At 49.5% G+C, this 22082-nt stretch overlaps 1 pseudogene across 1 annotated transcript; it reads right to left on the reverse strand.

Moving 5' to 3' along the window:
- Nucleotides 1-510: 510 nt before the first annotated feature.
- Nucleotides 511-2390, reverse strand: LOC147689580 (glycylpeptide N-tetradecanoyltransferase 2 pseudogene; annotated as a pseudogene). The gene has a single exon (XR_015299869.1). The product of XR_015299869.1 is annotated as a glycylpeptide N-tetradecanoyltransferase 2 pseudogene (transcript).
- Between the last annotated feature and the right edge of the window lie 19692 nt (nt 2391-22082).

A 22082-nucleotide genomic window follows, 5' to 3' on the forward strand; every position in this document is an offset into this window, starting at 1 on the left:
AATTAGATCAGAAGTTTCCTCATAGGCCCAGATACCAAAGGCATCTTGCAGTCTTTGGAGGAATTATGCCGTTTTTATTAGGCTTGGGCAACATTTTTATTATCAGAGTGTAGTCTTGGTAATTTTGCTTAACAAAATTGACATACATTTCCTGAGATTATTGCTTTTTCTTTTTTATATTTTCCCAGAAAAATCAGTATTTATAAAACTTTAAATATTACAATTGTATAATGTACAGATGACCATATAATTGTTCTTACATGAAAAACCAGAAAGAAAGAAACAAAAGATCAATGGAGATTATTTAAACCAGCATAACCAGTGTGTGTTATGGCTCTACCCCCCCATCTAGCTCGTTTGAACTTCACCGTTTCTATAAGCCTTGAGTGGCCGATCTGAGGGCACGTGAGGGAGTGTATGGTGTGAAAAGATTTTGAAGATCAGCCGCAATCCCACCACTTATGGCTTTGTGTACCAAAGTTAATTTTTTTTTTTTTTTTTTCACAGTAGAAATGTGTGTGCAGTTTATTGATTTGGCTGCATTGCTTATGCAGATTGTGAGCACATAAATGCACTAGCAAAGACAGTGCGTTACCGCCCCCACAGTTGCACAAATACCCATGTTTCGCTTTTTGAAGTACCATCATCTATAAATGTCACCCAAATAGAGTGAATTGCTAACACTATTTTGGGCGTTGCCTTCATTTTGGTTGCATCGATAGGCACATGCCAAGATTTAATAAATAGAAATGCAGCAGTTCCTCCAGAAAACAGAAGTTCATCAATAAAAACGCCACTACAGTTCCCTATGCACACGTAGAGAACGGCAAGAGGAAAGGGTGTAGGGTCGGAATACTTTATGTATTTTTAAAAAATAATGGAATGTGCATCCAATCCCCCATCCATTCCCAAAAAAGTAATCAGAGCATCTGGTCGTCTTTCTGTCTGTAGCCAAGCAATAGTCCAGTGACGAACACATTGGGTTTTTCCTTCATATTGACTTTCCCACCCGTGTCTTCGGTGACCTTCATGTTGTGCTTTTAGTCTCTGTTCTGTAATTCCAGAAGGCTTCTCAACTAAATGCCAACCCAAATGCTGACTGCAGGTCTCCATGGTGCACATGCACTCTTACTGTAAAACCAGGGCGACCTTTTCAGATTCCATGCTTGGACATCTCCAGTTATACAAATAGTATTGCAAGTTGCCATCTCCTATTCCAAACTTGAGTTTTTCCAGGAATGTTTTGTTCTCCATTAAATCTAGAGCATTAAATACATCAAATCCTTTCAACTTAGCTATTATAAGTGCATCATTCATTAGGTCCAGTAGCGGGGTCTCTGTATGGATGTTGTAAAAAGAATATGCAGCCTTAAGTGTTTTATGAACCGGGTGATGCATAACTGTTGATGGTAACGTATAGAAACTAAATAAATCTGTCAATACGCCATTTGAGCTCTCTACTACAAATGTGTCGATAATTTGGTCTTTTGGTAGCAACCAGTGCGCAACCTCTTCTTCATCCATGAAGGGAGCAAGATGAAAATGCTTCAAGTAATTATTAAGTAACTGCTGTACTGCCTTGATATCTTTCTTTTCCATGGGTCTCAATCCAGGTGTTTTTGCAACATCTGGCAGTCTGTAAAGCTTCATTGTCCTTTGCAAAGTCATATTTCTATTCAGATGAGAAAATTTTACTTCTACGAGTTTTCTAGGGTTTAGTGAACGGTGCCAGTACCTGCAGGTTGACACAGGCTTGGGCAGTACAACTCCCGCTGTATAAACTGCCTGAAAGATCCCCTCCAGATTTACTCTTCTTGTTATTTCACGAATCAGAACTGGGGCCACTCGCTTTGATCTCAGCTTTTTATGAACACAGAGAAAATTAATTTCTACCATCTTCTTTAAACTATCGTAAATGCGAATGTTAGCAGGGATAGCGCTTATAAACCCAACTAATTTTTTATTTGAGGTTACACGAACTCCACAGTGCCATTGAGGAAGCCAACCTGGAGGACGCAGCGCCCACTGCAGAAACTCTGGTGAATAATCAAATCTGAACATATTGTCGTCGTCTTCTACATAATTTTCATTCAACAATGTGTACAGTTCTTTTAGCACTTCAGCATTGCTCAAATCCAAAGTGTCCCACATAAAACCCTGCGGCAAAGAGTAAGACTCTTGACGGATATTCTCTTTATCTGGTTCAATTGCACCATGAGAAGTTATAACTTCATTAAGTTTGGGTACAGGCTGTGTATCCCAAAACTGGTATTTACGTTTGCTTGCCTCATCAAGATTCTTAGCTGGACCCTGGCATGCGGAAAGCAGCTCCATTGCTCTTTGTATATCTTGAAGTTTTTGTATGGGAATGGCTGGGTTTTTGGAAGGCTGGTCCACCAAAGTTAAGACTTTGAATTCAATGCGCTGTTTAATAGGCAGCCAGTGGAGTGATCTAATACCGGCTGATGTTGGTTATCCTCTGTGCAACCCCAAGAGAAGCCTGGCTGCCGCGTTTTGCAAGGACTACAATTTTTGTAATTGAAATTTATCAATTCCCAAAAACAGTGCATTGTAGTAATCAAACTTTTATAGAAAAAGAGCTACCATCACCGTTTTTTGGAGCTCCTGAGGTATAAAAAGGAACATTTTTCTTAAGGTTTTTAGAAGAAAGAAACCCGAGGAAATGAGGCTGTTCGACTGCGCACTAAAATTAAGTTAGTTATCGAAAATGACCCCCAAATTTATAACCTTTTCAACTGGGCGAGGGCTTTCTCCGACCCCTAACGGCCACCGGGTCTGATTCCAGAGGGGTTGGCCTGGCCCAAACTCCATCACCTCTGTCTTCTCTGTATTAATTTTCTGATAACTCTGACCCATCCAAGCCATGATGTCGGTAAGGCAGGTATGAAACCTAGCTGCTGTAGTCTATGGCTAGTTGGTTATGGAAATGTTGAGCTGAGAGTCATCAGCATATGTAACCAGCCCAAATCTGTGTTTCCTGACTAAGTTGGCCAGAGGAGTAACATACAGGTTAAACAGGATTGGCAATAGCGCAGACCCCTGTGGTACTCCATAAGGGAGATGAAAACTCTCTGACTGCATGCCACCCCAAAACAGTCTCTGCTCTCTTGCTTCCAGAAAAGAGGACAGTAGGGAAAGGGCAGTCCCTCCGACCCCTATATTCTTCAGCTGCTGCACCAAGACAGTGTGATTTATGGTGTCAAACGCGGCTGATAGGTCAAGGAGTACGAGGCCCGCCCTTCCTCCTTCGTCCACAGCCCTGCAAATCTGTTCAGCTGCAAGAATTAGTGCCTATTCAGTAGAGTGACGAGGACGGAAGACATGCTGTGAAATATCTAGCAGGTTATTCACGTCAAGATAGTCTGTTAACACTCTACAGAGTTGTTTTTCTAATACCTTTGCAGTAATAGGGAGACCAGCAATAGGTCGATCATTTTTGGGCTCACCAGGATCTAAGTTTAGTTTCTTTAGAAGAGAAGAAATAGCCGCCTTTTTCCAACTAGTAGGGTAGCTGCCCATGGCTAAAACTTGGTTCAGGATGGGGTTGAGATTTTTACAGATCTTATGTGCTGATTGGTGCATAATAGAAGGAGGGCAAGGATCCATCTGTGCCCCAGATTTTATGGAGAGTAAGAGTTTTTGAACCTCTCCGTTGTTCATTGGCTGAAAACAAGTCAGCTTGCATTGTGAACTTATTTTAGGCACTGGCATGTTCTGGGATCTAACGGGGCTAGGAAAATTATTATTGATTCCAGCGCCTTCCCTTGAAAATAGTCCGCCACTTTGTTACATAAATGTTGGTCTGGCTTAAAAGGCTTTGTCCTGCTGTGGCTTAGCCAATAGATTGACTGATTTAAACAGCTCCCTAGTGGAGTTGCCTGCCTCTTTTATTTTTGCTGTAAAGAAATGTTTTTTGCAGCAATAATTGCTTCTTTATATAACCAGATAGTATGATTGTAGACAGCCTTCTTTTCACAATCATAGTTTTGCCGCCAGTGGCGCTCCGCTCTTCTGCAGTTAATTTTTAGAGTTTTGAGTTCTGGGGTATACCATGGTGATGAGGTTTTAAATCTTTTAACCGTCATTAGTTTTTTAGGTGCAACTTTGTCCGCTGCTGATGTTAGCCAATCATTAAATTGCTGAGCTGCCTTGTTGTTGTCGCAGTCTAAAATGTTCGGAAAAGAGTTAAGCCCAGTCTCAAAGTCTCCATCTTTGATTTTGTCCCACCGTCTAATTAATACCTTGGAGACTTTAGCTTGAACTCATGGTCTGTCCATGGTAAGGCTTGTGTATATGAAACAATGATATTTGGGTCACTGATAAAAATCCCATCCAGGGTATGACCAGCCAGATGGGTGGATCCTATCACTAGTTGTTTGAGGTTAAATGCCTCAAGGTTATCTAACAGCCTGGTGGTATCTACATTGTTATTTGCTTCAAGATGGTAATTAAAGTCTCCTAGGATGGTGAGGGAGAGAGGGCAACATAAGATTCAAGGTACATCAGAAGAGTTAGGGAAAAAGCCCCTCTAGTTCCCGGTGGTCGATATATCAAAATCCCCTGAAAAAACTGCAAGTTATTGAGTCTGATGCGGAAGTGCAATGCTTCCGCCAGGAGAGTAGAAATTTTCTCCATCTGTACTTTAAAATAATCATGATTGATAATCACTATCCCTCCCCTTTACCTATTGCTCTGTCTTCAGAGAGATACGCATAGCCCTGTGGAATGACAACATTCCAGTCGGGAACTGAGGTGTCGTCCGTCCAGGTTTCAGTTAAAAAGACTAAGAGCCAGATGTAGGTCGCCCAATAGCGGTCGGTAAAGGCCGAAAATCGGTAATTTTGGCTGTTACCGACCGGTATCCAGAAAATGAGATGTAGGAGTGTAAATTTTTCCAAATCCGAAAATATGAGTCTGTATTTTTCCGATTCGGAATATACTGAATCCACAGTTACCGAATTCTTATTTACCGAATCGGTAAATAAGAAATGGTAAAAAATGGCCATGGAGATGTAGGAAACCAGAAAAATACAGAATTCAAGGAAATTCGGTATTTAGGAGTCGGTATTTAACATGTATTGAAAGCAGGTGGTGACCAGGTGCAGGCTAAAAAATAAGGCCCCAAAATGCAACAGTGGAACCAGAATGGCGGCTTTCTACGTCATAGCAAGGCAGCAAAGACTACAGGCAGCAGGGGAGAGGGAATGGCTAAGGGAGGAGCAAGTGTACAGGCAGAGGATAACACTTTTCCAACTGACAGAGCCAGAAATACTTCAAAGGTACAGGCTACACCCCCAAACCATCCTGAACTTGATCAGGGACCTGCACCCACTCCTGGAGCACACAACACCAAGGGCGCACGCCATCCCACTCCATGTGCAGGTGCTGTGTAGCCTACACCTGCTTGCCTCTTGGAGTTACCAAAGTGTGATAGCTGCAGTAGGTGGTGTGTCCCAGAGCTGCCTGTCCCGTTTCTTCAGGAGGCTCCTTGACACCATGATGCGGAGGATGGAGCATTATATTTCATTCCCTGACACACCTGCGGAACTTGCAAAGACCAAGGGCCCGATTCACAGAATGAACTTAAGACTCAATCCTAAACTTACTACTATTTTGGCATTCACTGAATGCACTTACTACTTTTGGCATTCACAGAAAGAACTTACTACTTTTGGTATTCACAGAAGTTAGGATTTTGTCTTAAGTCTGTCTTAAGTCTGTCTTAAGTCTGTCTTAAGTTTGTCTTAAGACAAACTTATGCGAACATCCTAACTTCTGTGAATACCAAAAGTAGTAAGTTCATTCTGTGAATACCAAAATAGTAGTAAGTTTAGGATTGAGTCTTAAGTTCATTCTGTGAATTGGGCCCTATGACTGATTTGTATCAACTGGCACACTTCCCTCACGTGATAGGCTGCATAGATGGCACCCACATACCACTCTGCCCACCTGCAGCCACAGAACCCATATACAGTAACCGGAAGTCGACGCACTCCATCAATGTACAGGTCATATAGCATTGTTTTTTAAATTGTTGTGATAATTCTTGATTTTAAAAAGAACCTCACTCACCCCTCTGAGCACCATTCACTTTGAGCAGCCTCACCCCCTGCACAGCGGATCTAACGCTGGTGCGGGCGATTGATCGTATTTTCGCCGCCATTCAGAGCCACGAGACACGTCTCTCGGACAGGCCACGCCCCCTCCTGACCAGCTACAGATAAAAGTGTGCTGATCCCTAGCGCTCAGACAGGAAACAGATCCCTCCTGAGGCGGAAAGCCGTGAGTTGCGAGATAGCATTGTTTTTAAAATTGTTGTGATAATTCTTGATTTTAAAAAGAACCTCCTCCACCCCTCGGAGCACCATTCACTTTGAGCAGCCTCACCCCCTGCACAGCAGATCTAACGCTGGTGCGGGTGATTGATCGTATCTTCGCCGCCATTCAGAGCCACGAGACACGCCTCTCGGACAGGCCACGCCCCTACCCTACACCCCTCCCTCTCCCATAAAACATGTGCTTTCACAGGAAGCGCAGCGGACGAGCGCAGCGGGCGCACCGACTGCGCGCCGAAGGCGCACTTAAGGCAAGCTCGTCTGCGCTCGTCCGCGCCCGGCCGGGCCCAGGGGCTATGTCCCCTGGCCCCAATGGAGATGGCAGATTTGTATATAGCCCGAGCCTCTTACATCAGCTACGTCCACCGATATCTCCCAGTTGTGGTACCCCAAGGCACCCCCTGGAGATCTCGCATCATTGCACGCAGTGTAAAGCCGAACTAGTCACCAAAACCACCAAAGCCAGAGCTGAGGTAGTGGACTACTCTATGCTTCTACTCAACTGCAGGTCTTTAGTGAAACACTGCCTAGAAATCGCCCTCCTTCTAGATGAGTACTCACCAGACGTCATCTTTTTGACCGAGACTTGGCTGAATCAAGACTCTCAGCCGGACCTGGCACAAGCCATCACTCCGGGATATCAAATAGCGCGGGCTGATCGACCACTGGGCAGAGGTGGTGGCCTCGCGATCATCTACAAAGAAAGCTATGTCTGCCGCCATTCAGTGGAAGACATTGAGGACTGTGAAAATCTCTCCTTCTCCATCGAGTTTTCTCCCAAAACCTGCTACACCGGTATTCTAATCTACCGCCCTCCCGGTCCTACGGGAGAATTTAACACCTCTCTATTATCGGTGGCTTCCCAGTTGGCTGTCTCTCCCTCCAATTTCACCTTACTGGGAGACTTTAACATCTACTTTGACAACCGGCTAGACCCCACAGCATCAGAGACACAGTCAAGCCTGGCTGCCATTCAACTAGAGCAACTAGTCCCCTCTGCCACACATGAAAAGGGACATTTGTTAGACCCGATTTTCAGTAACTGTGTCCAGCTCAAAGTTGGCACTATTAGCAGACTCCCATGGTCGGACCACTTCCTGATAGCCTTCACCTGGACCACGAGCAAACCACCTCCTTCCTCATTTACATCTAGGAAAACCCGCAACTGGTCAAAACTTCCCATTGACAGCTGGATGCAGGCTCTTAGCACCACTAGACCCATTCTCTCCCAAGATCCTATGTCAAACAACACAAAAAATGATGAGTGGATAACCGCCTCCCTTGACTCAGTCCTTCCGTTATATCCATCAAGATCTAAGAGGCACAGCAAAACAGCCCCATGGTTTTCGGAAGACCTTAGAAACCAAAAACGTCTCTGCAAGAGACAAGAGAGGAAATGGCGCATATCCTATAACCCTGAAGAAAAAGTCACCTATAGGGAAATGATCAGGAACTACAAACTGGCCATAAAAACCTCGCAAGCTGCCTACTACAACCTTATAATAACTACAGCTAAATCAAAACCAAAAGAAATATACCGCATAGTGAACTCCCTGATCAAACCTCCCCCACTTACCACAGATCATAATAATTGTCCGTCTAAATGCAATGATCTGGTGGAATTTTTCTTACAAAAAGTTAACCATCCACCGACCCGCCTCTGCAATGTTCGCACTTAGCTTCTAACCTGAACAAACAGCTGGAGTCCTTCCCATTGTTAACATTGGAAACTCTAGAGAAACTGGCTCAACACATAAAAACCGGTTCACCATGTGACCCTGCCCCTACAGGCTCGCTGAGACTGGCCAGCAAAACCATCCTCCCCACCCTCCTGGAACTACTGAACTCCTCCTTAGTGAGTAGCACAGTACCCACGACCTGGAAGCACGCAATGGTACGGGCTTTACTAAAAAAAAACTCCCTTGACCCAGCTAACCCCAGCAACTATCGCCCGATCTCTCTGCTCCCGTGGGCGTCCAAGATCTTAGAGAAGCACGTCAACACCATTCTGACGTCTTTTCTTGAGGATAACCACCTCCTCGATGCTTCCCAAACGGGCTTCCGCCCTAAACACGGGACAGAGACCGCCCTACTGGCCGTAACCGAGGAGGCAAGACGGATCCTGGATCGAGGGGGGTCAGTGGCAGTGATCCTCCTCGATCTGAGTGCCGTGTTTGACACGGTACATCACAAAATCTTGTTGAACCGCCTTGCCGACTTAGGAGTGTCCGGAGACGCCCTGACATGGCTCGAATCCTTTCTTTCAGACAGAACCTTTCAGGTCTTTGACGGTACATCCCGCTCATCCAGTAAACCTCTGGGATGTGGAGTCCCGCAGGGCTCATCCTTAAGCCCTACGCTCTTTAATGCATACATGAGGCCACTGGCTGGAATTGTTCGTCCGCATGGTGTGAATATCATCTCCTATGCGGACGACACCCAGCTGGTGGTCTCCCTTGCACAAAAGAGCGGCCTCCAATCCCCACCGGATCTAGCGGCCTGTCTGGAGGATGTAAAGAGCTGGATGATGAGCTCATGCCTTAAGCTCAATTATGACAAAACTGAGCTCATGCTCTTGGGCCCGGCTGCCCCCTCCACCATAGAGCTGATCTGGCCTTCAAGCATGGGTATGGCCCCACCCCCCAGAGACAACATCAAAAGCCTGGGAGTCTGGCTCGACAAATCCCTGAGCCTTAACACACAGGCCACTAAAGTATCAGCCACTTGTTTCGGCCTCCTAAGGGTGATTAAGAAAGTTCTTCCCCTCCTCCGATTTGAGGCCAGACAAATAATTATACAGGGCCTCATCCAATCCCGCCTGGATTTTAATAATGCCCTCTATCTGGGAGCACCAGACTACACCCTACAAAAGCTTCAACGCACCCAAAACTGCGCTGCCCGGGCGCTGATGGGAGTCCCTCGGAGGACTTCAATAAAAACTGGCCTAAAAACCCTACACTGGCTGCCTGTTAGGGACAGAGTAAAGTTCAAAGCACTCTGCATTGCCCACCAGACATTCTGGAAAATGGGCCCAGATATTAACTGCTCCCTGATCTCTCCATACAAACCCAACAAGACGCTTCGCTCCTCAACAGCATTCTTAGCCAAAATTCCCAGAATCTGCAGAGCCAGAGCAGGAGGACGCTCATTCTCCTACAATGTATCCAAACTCTGGAACACCCTCCCCCTGCAGATGAGAAATAACCCCAACCTAACCAGCTTCCGCAAACAGCTAAAAACCCTCCTCTTTAACAAATAATAACCTTGAGGGCTTCATTCTGTTTTTTTCAGCGCCTGGACGCCTCAGGGCAGCTGTAGCGCTCTATAAATCCCATTTTCATTTCATTTCATTTCATTTCATATGCAACGCTGGCAACATCATTACAGACATCATGGCTAAATTCCCTGGGAGTACCAATGATTCGTATATATTCCAGAATAGTGGGATATACACACCCCTAGTTGCTGGAGACTTTGGGGACGGACACCTGCTAGGTAAATGACTTTGACACACCCTGACAGTCATAGTAGATGAATGTATCATGATAATGCAACTAATGGCACTCTTTCTCCTCCCTAGGCGATAGTGCATATGCCCTGCGGTCCTTTGTGCTCACCCCCTACCTCAACCCATCCACCAGGAGTGAGAGGCATTACAATGTGGCTCACAGATCTACTCGCATCGTTGTGGAGCGCACATTTGGACTCCTCAAGAGCAGGTTTCGCTGCCTCCACAAGAGTGGAGGGGCACGCCAGTATACTTCAATCCTGTGCTGCAAAATGATAGCGACCTGTGCCATGCTACACAATCTTGCCACCAAGGAAGGCACAGAGGTAGAGATCACACATCATGAGGACATTGATGATGACACAGAACAGGCAGAGCCCTATGCTACAGTAGCAGCACCAGCAACAGGTAGGAGACTAAGACGGGCAGAGATCACACGGCAATATTTCTGAGAAAGTAATGAGACACAGACAGGCTAAGATTATGAAGTACGTAGTTTAATTTTCACTACGCCATTCAAATCATACCACACCATGGTAACACAATGTCAATGTTCATGACTGGCTGGTCACAGTTAACCCCACTGTGACCTGTCCTGTGTGTTGAGGGCAAAGTTAACGTTTGCGTCCACGCATTACAGGGTGGGATTGACGTGGCAGGGTGTCAAGGCTTTCGGTGTTGCCTGGCTCTGTGGATTGTCGCCTGCTGCTCCTACGCATTTCTTGAACAGGAGTGCTTGCGCCACTTCTGCTGGTGGATTCTTCACTTTCTCCCACAACTGTGTCGCCAGCAGTGGCTGCGACACAGATGTAAGCATCAGCTCCATGGCAGAGGTTACTCTGCCCATCCCCCTAGACATATCGGTGCAGCAGTGCACAATTGCATCCTGCATAGCTACAGAATGTCTGCACAGGGAGGTTGCAGTGCAAAGCGGTTCAATGCTTTGGTCTGCTGCATACCCAGACGATCCCTGCGCCTCTCCAAGTGGTCCCTATCCAATTTGTCGCACAGGACAGTCATGCACTGGGTCATGTCTGTCATGCCATTTGCCAGCGACTGCATGCTGTCCGAAATGTTTCCTATGCCCTTGTCAATGTTTTCCATCTTGATGTTAATTTTTTTTTTTTTTAAAAACCTTTATTGTTCGAAATGCATATTACACAGCGCTTAGCTTACAACCCCTCCGGGCCAGCCACGTTAGTCAATAATCAGATGAGTTCCATTTGTCGAACACAGCCTCAAGGCCGACAGCCCTGAGGTTCGGCGGCGTAGTTTGTTTTATGGCAGCATTTCACATTGTGCACAGTAGATAGCATTATAATCATGTATGTACGTTGGTTTTCCATTTTTTGTTTTTTGTTGTTAACGTATTTCCTTGGTCACCAAACTGCGGTGATACTTCTCAGTGTCGTTATATGGACAATGGCCCTTACTCACTAATTGGTGCTATGGGTAAATGTGCCGGCGGAATCCGCCTGTTAATGGGGCATAATGTGTAAATAGTAGAGGATATAGCAGCACGACATCTTAAGTGAATCGATGTGTCAGTGTCTATGTGGCATGTTAATCCTAGCAAGAGTAGTGAGTGCTGGTGATGGTGTCTAGCAGGGAGCACTCCGACTTTTGAGCGTTACATTCAGAAGTCCCATAGTGTGTTGTGTCAAGGAACAAACCTCAAGTAGCTTGCTCAGAAAGAAAATGGGACCAATCTAACAATAAAACAACAGAACAATAACTTGGGGGGTATGCGTGAAAGGGAGGGGGGGAGCCTGGGTGGACGTGTCCTTGTGCGTACTGAAAGACAATTGGTGTCATTGCGCCAGCAGTGTTCTAATGGGTGGGCAGGAGGGTGTAGTGTTCGGTTCGTATATGTATCTACATGAGAAGGGGGTGTTCCCCGCCGTAAGGGCGTGCAGGTTGCTACTCCTGGGCCCAGGTCATGAAGTGGACCCTGGTCAAAGTACACACCAGGAGTTATGCACTCGGGGGTGTGGGCGGGCAAGGGGTACCAAAGGTGTCACCACTAAATGATCAACTGAGCAATGTATGCCTTACAAGACGTGGGTGCAGCACTGGAGGTGGCTAGTGCGGTATGTGGCACGTTATGATGGTGCATATGCGCAGGGAGACGGAAACAAGCCATAGGAGCAGGGGGGGTTGGTGGGCACATGCGTGTTCCGTATTGTCTCCCGCAGTGGGGGGTGTTGGGGTGGGGGCGCCACCTCTTTTATGTAATCCCCTGCTCCAGGCACGTTTGTCGGAAGGATTGAAGGATATCATCCCATTGTTGTGCAATAGGGAATTTCCTGAGCCCTGCCGTCTCCTCTCGGTGCAAGACCGTGCTCTCGGCTCATGCCCAGTTCATGAGAGAAAGGCACCAGTGTCGTAAATGTGGGGGTGAGTCGGCTTTCCACCGCTTGGTAAGCAGCCGCTTGGCTGTGATCAGCCCAAGATCCCAGTATCGGGCCTGAACTTTGTTCAACTTTGTGCGTCGGTATAGGCCCAGTATACAGGCCTCCCAAGTCCGTGGTGCATGTTCGCTAGTGCATTGCGTGCGCATCGCAGTCACCCCATCCCAATACTGCTGGAGGTCAGGACATAGCAAGAGCATATGGAGGAGGTCTGCCCCGACCAAGGAGCAGCATCTACAGGCAGTGTCTGTTACAGAGAAATATCTGTTGATTTTGCCCGGGGTGAGATATGCGCGGTGCAGTATGTATAGCTGTATAATTTTGAAGCGAGGGTTGCGCGGGACATTGACCGGCCCAGCCAGTATCATTTCCCACTCCTTTTCTGTCCAGTCCCTCCCTCTGTCCGCCGCCCATTTGTCTCTCAGCTGCACAGTAGTAGGTTGAGTGTGGAGGAGAAGAGCCTGTGCTAGCCATTGTATTATGTGGGAGCCTTTGCTCATAACGTGTAGGTATTGTATGAAGTGGTGCATAGGCGGCTCTTCGGTCAAGTCACCCCAGGCGACAGTCAGTGTACGGACGAGAGACGCGTGCAATAGGAACTGCCCAGTCGGGAGAGATGTGTCCGCTGAAAGATTCGCAAAGGGGAGGAGAGCACCATCCGAGAACAGGTCTCCCAGCGTGTCTACCCCTGCAGCAGTCCAGCTGTCTAGGACTGTCGTAGTCAGTGCCCCAGCTGCTGTCGGGGTGCCCAGTAAAGGGAGGGTTGGAGCATATGGTACCGTCGCCAGAGTAAGGCGCAGGCAGCGCTGGAAACATCTACGTGCTACTGCCAGGTATAGTTGCGAGGGACGGTGAGTCCGGGTTAATGGGTGAAACAGCACATGGATCTGTAGCAGAGTTCAGACAGTAGTATCGGTGGCCGTGTCCCCCAGGTTTTTACCACCCAGCCACCCCAACACCAACTGCATCTGTGCGGCTAGGTAATATAGCTCAATGTTAGGAACTGCTAGTCCTCCTGCGTCCGGGGGCAGATATAGCTTCGTCAGCGCAATGCGTAGTCGGCCTTTATTCCAGATCAGGTCGCGAAGCAGAGCTTCGAGGTCCCGGAAGACTCGGTTGGGGACGTAGGTCGGGATATTTGCAAAATAATACAATAGTCTGGGTAAGACTATCATTTTTACCAAGGCAATCCGGCTGGGGACGTTAAGTGGTAGAGTTTTCCAGAACCCTATTTGCGACCGGATGGACGTAATCGCCCGCATCAGGTTCCCCTCTAAGATATCCGGAGGATTCCGGTAAATGTGGATACCTAAGTATCTAAATGTCGTGGGATACCACTGTAACTTTTCACCACCCAGGCATATCTCACACTCTGACGCATCCGGGTCAAAGGAATAGGCCCCCGAATTAGCCCAATTAACTTTTAATCCCGACATCTGTGAAAAACATCAGCAAGGGATGCTGGGACATCAGTTAGATCTTTAATATAGAGGAGGAGATCATCCGCATACAGTGATACCTCATGAAGGCCATCCGCCATCGATATGCCCCACTCCGCGCCTCGGGATCTGAGTATTGCGGCCAGGGGTTCCACAGCCAGGGAGAATAGCAGGGGCGATAGGGGGCATCCCTGTCTGGTGCCCCTCTGCACCTGAATGGGGTCAGAGAGCAGTGCTCACGTACAGACGCGAACTGTGGGTCTATGATACAGTAGTCCAACCATGGTCTCGTAGTCGTCCCCCCATTCGAATTTGTCCAGGACTGCCCGTAAGTACGGCCATTCCACCGAATCAAACGCTTTCTCCAGGTCCAGCACTAGGCAGCCAGCGCGTGGCCATTGGAGCGTAGCGTATTCTTGCATGCGGAATAAGCGACGGATGTTATAAGAGGTGTGTCGTGTTGGTACAAAACCGTTTTGGTCATGATGCACTAAAGTAGGTACCAGGGGGGCCAGTCTTCGGGCTAGCGTGGAAGCGAGTATTTTATAATCTGTATTGAGAAGGGCCAGGGGACGGTAGGAACCTAGTCGTTTGCCATCTCTATCTGGCTTGAGTAAGGATACGAGGATGGCTTCATTAAGCTTCGGGGGAAGAGAGAAGTCGTCCGTGGCTGCATTGTACATTTTTTGCAGTTGGGGAATGAGGATGTCCGAGCTGGCCTTATAGAATTCGGCTGGCAAGCCATCAGGGCCTGGTGATTTACCATTCGAGAGGTTGAAAATCGCATCGCGAAGTTCCTCGGGATCTAGTGGCGCTCCTAGGTCATCTTGCTGCGTGGTCGTTAAAACGGGCAGGGGTATGGGTGCAAGATATTCGTTTATGGCAGGCAGTGGGAGATTCAGCCAGGAGCGATATAGCTCCGAGTAATGATTTATGAATGCCTCATGTATGTGGCGCTGCGTGTAGAGTAAGCTGCCCCCCTCCGTCTGTATCGCTGAAATAGGTGTCGCGCGGTCTTCACGTGCAATTAACCAGGTCAGCAACCTGCCAGGTCTGTCACCCTGTCGATGCGTGCGGGCAGAGTGTGCCGCGAAATTAATGTTTCGCAAGCGTTCCAGGAGGTGATCATGTTCCGCTCTGGTCGCCGTCAGGCGATCATCCGCACCTCCCACTGCTTCCCTTTCATGGTTTAGCAATTCAGTCTCCAGTCTCGTCAGATCGTCTTCCAACTGCCGTCGCATGTGTCCCTGTGTACCCAAACAATGTCCCCGTGTCACCACCTTGAAGGCGTCCCACTCTATTTGGGGGGAGGATGCCGTACCAACATTGAGCTCAAAGTACTGAGCTGTTTATGTGAGTAGGGAATCGCGAAAAGTCGCGTCCAAAAGGAGTTCTGGTTGGAGGCGCCAAGTGGGAATGGGGCTGTGTGGACGTTCCCATGCAATATTCAGCGTGTGGGGGTTGTGATCTGAATGTGTGCGGCCCATATATTGCGTGTCTGTGACTAGTGGGAGGAGGTCAGAGGTGATCATGTATCGTTCTAAACGCACATGTAGGGCATGCGCACCCGACCAGTAGGTGTACGTCTGGGTTGTGGGGTTTCGTGTCCTCCATGCATCATGTAGGTCCCATTGTGTGGCCCAGTTAATAAGGGTTTTCGTAGTAGTGTGTGCTTGGGCATTAGCTGGGGGTGTGGAGGACCTATCCAGGTTTACATCTAAGACACAGTTGTAGTCGCCCCCTAGGACCCATGGGATCCCATGCCAGGCCGCTAGCGCCGTTGAGAGACGAGTAAAGAAGGTGCTCTGCTCGGTGTTTGGGGAGTACAGTAAGGCCAGCACTACAGGATGTCCATCAAGTCTACCCCTGACCATCACATATCTGCCCTCAGTGTCTATCTGCACGTCCATGGTCGCCCAAGGGGTGCCTGGCCTAACCCACAGAAGCGCCCCACAGGCAAACGAGGAATAGTCAGTGGCGTAAAGCTGTCCACTCCATCTTCGGCGCAGTGCTTGTACCTCTGTCTTGTTTAGGTGCGTCTCCTATAGTAGAGCCACATGAAATTTGTGGCGTTTCAGGTAGGAGTATATCTGATAGCGCCTCGACGGTGTGTGCATGCCCCTAACATTCCACGTACAGCTCTTGATATCAGCCATAATCAACATAGGAGTGGGAGCCACCTCCCTCGCCCATCCTCCATCCCTCAGGCGCGCACCCCCACTAGTCTCTTGGCGTCCCTCCCCCGCCCACATCAGACACAGGCATTGTCACTGTAAGAGGAACCCAGGCATTTCCCCAAGAGTAAGGTTGGGATAAAAACCATACAGCCCAAACAGTGCAAAACAATAACAAATTCCAAAAGGTCGGCTCCGTAACATGTCGCCGTCCAAACACTCTAATGAGTTAAGAAGCTATACAAGTCTAGGGGGTGGGGGGTAAGTGGTCGGTAGCAATAGTAATAAGGTATTATGGTTCACAATGAAGGAGGGAAGAGAGGGATAGTGGGGATGGGGGCTCCACCGCCCACCCCAGGCCGTGGAAGTCTTGCCACAGCTGATGGGCGTCTCCTATTGCCACCCACCAAGTCAAATAGGAAAAGATATCCATTCACAGTCACATGCTGTAGGAGAGAAGGTGCAGAAGGCACAAGTCATCAGCAAACAGTGTTCACACAGTTCCACCAGGAGGGTGGTCCTAGTAGTAGGAAAAGGGTTCTAGTACCTTTAGTCAAATGTGTAGGATGGATGCAAGGGGTTACTCACTGCGTCTCGTCGATGTTGGCAGCCGTTGAGCAAAGGGATCTCACCCATACCCCCCCAACAAACCTCTAGTAGCCAAAGGTGCGTTTGTGCCAGGTCACTGAGGCCAGCCGCCGCAAGGCTTCGAGCTTAGGAGTTTCGGTGGTCCCTCCTTAGGCCAATAGCTCTGCCGTTTGTGGTGTGATGTCTGGGAGATCGACGGATCGTTGAGAGTCCGGCAAACCATAAATGGCTTCGTCGTCACTGGGTAAGGCTCGTGGGCTGGTATGCAGTGCGGACGAGGGTGTTGGAGAGCTGCTGATCTCCGATACTTTGCGCAGTGCATCCCGTTGTTCCTGTAGTATCTGGTCCGCCGGGGGGGAGCATGCAGTTGCCTCCTGTGAGTGTTGTGGCGTGGGTGACTTGTGTTGACCGCGTCGTCTCTGTCCTCTGGCGCGCGGCATCGTGGTAGTGCCTTTGGTCTTCCTGGGCGTCTCCTCCACTCCGCCATCCAGCCAGGCTTCCACCTCTTCAGGATTTGAATTTTGAATTTGAATTTGAATTTAAAAACATTTATATAGCGCACTTCTACCATGCGGTTTCTTGGCGCTTTAGGATTGCGAGGGGGGGTAGCAGGAGTGGAGGGGTATCAGACCTTGTAGGCTTGCGAGAAGAGCAGCGTTTTGAGACCCTTCCGGAACTCAATGTAGGAGGGTGTCATGCGGAGTTCCGTCGGGAGGGAGTTCCAAAACACAGGAGCGAGAACTGCAAATTTTGTTCCTCCGGCCCTTTTCTTTCTAAAACGGGGGGTGGTTAGCAGGGCCTGGCGGGTGGATCGAAGCTCTCTACCAGGCAAGTAGGGTTTGATGGCGGAGCAAATGAACTCCGGGGCGGTGCCCATTTTGGCCTGAAAGGTGGTACAGCCAAGTTTAAACAAGGCTCGCTCTTTTACCGGCAGCCAGTGCAGTGCCTGCATAAGGGAGTGACTCGATGGAATTTAGGCAGACCGTAGATCAGGCGGACGGCCTGGTTCTGCACTAGCTGCAAACGGTGAATGGCGTAGGCTGGGGCGCCATTGTAAATGATGTTGCCGTAATCAAGGCGCGAGAGCACCATAGCCATCATTATGATCTTTAAAGCAGGTAGAGAGAAAAAGCGAGAGACCTTCCTGATAGTTCTAAGGGAAAAAAAACAAGAAGAAACAACCGAGTTGACCTGTGAGTGTACAGAGAGTGAAGAATTGAGAAAAATACCAAGGGTTTTGACCTTGGGGACTGGGAGCGGGGGAGCACCAAGTGAGGAGGGCCAGTGGGAGGGGGACCAGGGACTGCAACCACCTCCAGTCAAGACTAACTCCGTCTTATCTGGGTTGAGTTTGAGGTGGTTGCAGTTCATCCAGTCCTGGATGAACAGCATGACGGACTGGACGTTCTGGGAGGAGGAAGAGGAGTGGGAAAGATTAAAGATTAGCTGGAGGTCATCGGCGTAATTGAACACCGTGACCTCGAGCTGCTGTAACATAAAAATAAGAGGGTAGATGTATAAATTAAACAAAAGAGGGGAAAGTGAGGAACCTTGGGGAACTCCACATACAACCTTGCGAGGGGCAGCGGTGAAACCAGCTAGGTGGACCGCCTGAGCCCTATCACTCAGGAAGGACTCAAGCCAGGCCAGACCCTCGATGCCCGCCGCCTTGGCCGTGAAGAAGTGTGGTTTGTCCTGTGCCACCACGCGTAGTCTAGCCGGGAAGAGGAGAGAGTATTTAAGGCCCAATTGTCTCAGCCTGCGTTTCGCCGCCATGAAGGTGTGTCTTTGTCTCTGTACCTGAATGGTGTAGGCAGGGAAGAACATCACTGTGGCATTTTCAATCCGGATTTCTCCAAGTTTCCTGGACTCACGCAGGATAGTGTCCTGGTCCCTGTAGTTGAGGACACGGAGGATCAGCGGTCTGGGGTTGGAGCCCGGGGGGAGGGGTCTAGTAGGGACACGGTGCGCTCTCTCCACCACTAAATAAGGCGATAACACACCTTATGGCAGGAGGCCCTTGAGCCAGTCTTCCACGTGCCCGGTGGGGTCTGTCCCCTCCCATTTTTCCGGTATGCCTACGAGTCTTATGTTGTTCCGTCTCGCCTGCCCTTCCGCGTCCTTCACCCGTTCCTCCAGGAATTCCACCCTATTCAGAAGATCGCAGACATGTTTCTCGGTCTGATTCACTCGGGGTTCAAGAGCAGTCATCGAGCCCTCCAGTGTCGTAGTACGATCCTGAAATTTCTTATGATCAGCTCTCAGATGTGTCAGGTCAATCGCCATATTGTCTATCTTAGCCTCCAGGGAGGTACGAGTCTGTTGGAGAGACGCTTCCAGGCGTTCCATCACAGCAAGGATGTTGTCTAATTTCGACGTTACGGTGTCAGAAGCCATCTTAGGCGGTGATTTGGTTTGTTTCCCTTTAAGCGATGTGCCACCCGTGCCCGTGCGTGTCCTCACTCCCCCAGACATGAGCAAGACGTGGCAAGAAGACGTTGTCTATGGCGATGTGTATAGGCAAAGGATCTAGCGCCGCAATGAATGTGTTTGAGCGGCTAGGGCGCCAGATCGTCAATCTTTGTGAGGGGCACCAAGCCGTGTCCAGAGGTAGAGCTCGGTGGTGGCCTTTTCCAAGGCCCACTACATATACCTCAGTTACTCAGTTTTCGCCTTGCAGGTAGCCTTATCAGTGTCCCAGTTCCAATTGGTGGGTGGAGATCGGCGGTTCGAGCGAGGGGAGCCCGCACCCAGCGGGGTAGCGTCGCAGGGTAGCGCCTCAATGCGCCAAGGAAGTGCTGTCAGAGAAGCCTATGTAGTTCTCCACAAGTGTGGTCCCGCAGATGCAGGCATGCCTCGCCCAGCTATCGAAAGAGGCAACCAGGTGGGGTCACCGTGGTTTCAGCATGTGTCCACTGTTAGCAAGGGGGGGAGCGCGGGGAGACCTCTAGGTGGCAGCGCCACTGTGGCAGGGGTTGGTTGTCTGCAATCGTCTCCCCGGCGCCCACCGCCCACGTGTTCAGTCTCCTTACCCTTGGAGGATGTCCGTGCTAATGGCGGCCGGCAGGGCTGAGGCGTCACTCGTGTCTTACTTCAGTTCCCCACCGCCTCCTGGTTCGGCTTCCTGAGTGACCAGTTCAAGGGGTGGCCGCAGTCTCTCTCCCACTGGCGCCGCTTCAATTGGTGTTCCAAGGAAGCTGGATTGTGTTCTCTCAGCCCCACGGTGGTTAGGGCCCAAGGCAGCCCTCTGCCGTTCACCGGCTGGTCGATGCTCAATCCGCCAAGCGCAGCGTTTCCCCTCGAATCCTCCGTCGCATGAAGGCGCCTCTCCCCACCAGCCGTCCCGCAGTAATTTATGAGGCTATGTGGAGGCAGGGCAGTAGGGGTTAGACAGCAAGCATGAAGGGGCCACTTGGCTATGTCTGACCCGCTGGTGCTGGATTGGATGCGTCTTCAGGCTTGCCGCGCCAGCCAAAGCCTCGGCCTCGCTTAGCTGGTCTTCCCGGAGCAGGGTCCAACCAGTGCGGCCGCAGGGACTCAACCTCCGCCGGTGCGGTTCTCGGCCAGCGAGGCGCTGAAAACTCGGTCAAGGTGTCGGTGGGGGCTTCCTCCGGTTCTGCCCACGCTGTGTCCCAAACAGGATAAGATTGACGGAGAAACGGCCTCGGGAAGGGGAGCCCAGAACGGAGCTCTACCTCGCCACGTCCGTCGCCATTGCGCGCCAAGCCACGCCCCCCTTCCATCTTGATGTTAATGCTGCGCACCTGCCTGTGAACTGACGTCATTGCCTTTGCCTGCAGGCGCTGGACCTTCAGCAGGGTGGCCTCCAGACCGCAGAAGACCCCATCAGCTCCCTGCCCTTCACCTCTCTCCCGTGCCCTTCGGCCTCGGACACTGGCCTACACAGCTCTTGGAGTGGGCTGCTGCTCAGCGTTGGCTGACTCTGGTGGATTGCTTGCCATGTCACCCTCCTCCTCTTCCTCCTCAGATGTTTCAAGGATGCAGAGAGGGGGCACATCAAGCCGCCTTGCCCTTCCCTGCACAAGTGACGGAAATGATGTTGGTGTGGGGGAAAGTGCTGCTGCTACTGACTCCTGAGTCCCAAACAACAGAGATGACTGAGGCTGTGGTGTGGTTGTTCGCTCAGGTGTCTTGGCTGCCTGTGCTGTGGTATTTCCTTGCTGAACTGCGCTGGGACCAGCTTCATCTCTCCTCTTCTCCCTCCTCTATGTTGTTGGTGCCCTCTACTCCCTCTCCTTTGCTGTGCTGTGCGATGACTCTCCTGTGGACAGACATGGACATTGTGTCAGTGGAGTACTTCACCTGTGTGTCTTGATTAAATAACATTACTATGACACATTTGCCTGCTCCTCATCTGCTTCTGGTAGTAGTGTGTGGCATCCCTTGCTGTATTCTATGGTGACTTCATTGATGTATCTACCTATGACTACGTCCCCCTTGATGCATTGCTGGACATTAGTAAAACATGTTCTGGAGTGTGATGCAGGCACACACAGTGGGGAAGGGGAACAGGGAAATGGGTAAATAATTTTGTCCATGCTTCTTACCTTGTTATTTTGCAGCTCTGGCAGAGCTGTCAGCGTCCCCAATGCCATGGATGCTTTCCACAATGTCTGTGAGTCGTGGGGCTCTGTTTTTGCCTCCCCCCGTTGCTGCAGCTTCTTTTCTGTGGGCAGCCAATTTCTTTTTTGTGATGATACGCAGGTCGTACCACCTTTTTTTGAGGTCATCTATTTCCCTGTGGGTGACCCCAATGGAATTTACCTTGGCTTGGATGTCAAGCCAGGTAGTGCGCTTGACAGACTCTGCAACATGCAGAGACTGTTTGCCAAATATTTTGTTGTGGTGTTTCACCACCTCCTCAACCAGCACCTGCAGTTCTGCAGGGCAGAATTTCATCTTCCTCCTGCGCTCTGCTGCATCCTTCTGGCCATCCTGTGTCTCCATTGTGCTGTTCAGGTATGCTCAGGGAAGCCTGCTCCTCTATCTGTCCTCCCAGGTAATGGGGAGGGATGCTTGATTCTGATTGGTTGATTCCTCTGTACCTTTGTTGTTGGGTGTGGTGAGTGTTCCTGATTGGTTCACAGGCTCACATGTTTGCGTGAGTGCAAGATGCATTTTGTGTAATTATGCATAAAGTTTGTGAAATTTTCTGGTAATTTCTTGTCACTAAGCTTCATAGAATCAAACGAGTTATGCCCACCCCTAGTTTTTATGTGTCGCTATAACAGGGTATCTAAAAACCTGTTACAGCGGTACCTGTGATTGACAGAGCAGCCACACCTCATTGGCTATTGTCATTAGTTTCATGTATCGACAGGAAGGTTATCCCTAGGCAGTCAGCCCCATCACACATGTTCTTCGGCCTTTGGCCTTGCGCGATGTTGGTCTACTCCTAAGCCCCTGTGGTTGGCCAAAAACACCCCACTGAGCACAGCAGAGTCCCTGTGTTCATGGCCGCAACATTTCTCTTCATGTTGCGGCCTGTGAATCACATCACTCCTGTTGGAGCGAAGGGACCAATCGGCAAAAGCCCTCTTGGGCAATCAGAATGCTCTTTTCTTTTAATTAGCGGTACTGCTGGA

Source organism: Lissotriton vulgaris, chromosome 9 (assembly GCF_964263255.1).
Source record: "Lissotriton vulgaris chromosome 9, aLisVul1.2, whole genome shotgun sequence".
Lineage (NCBI taxonomy): Eukaryota > Metazoa > Chordata > Amphibia > Caudata > Salamandridae > Lissotriton > Lissotriton vulgaris.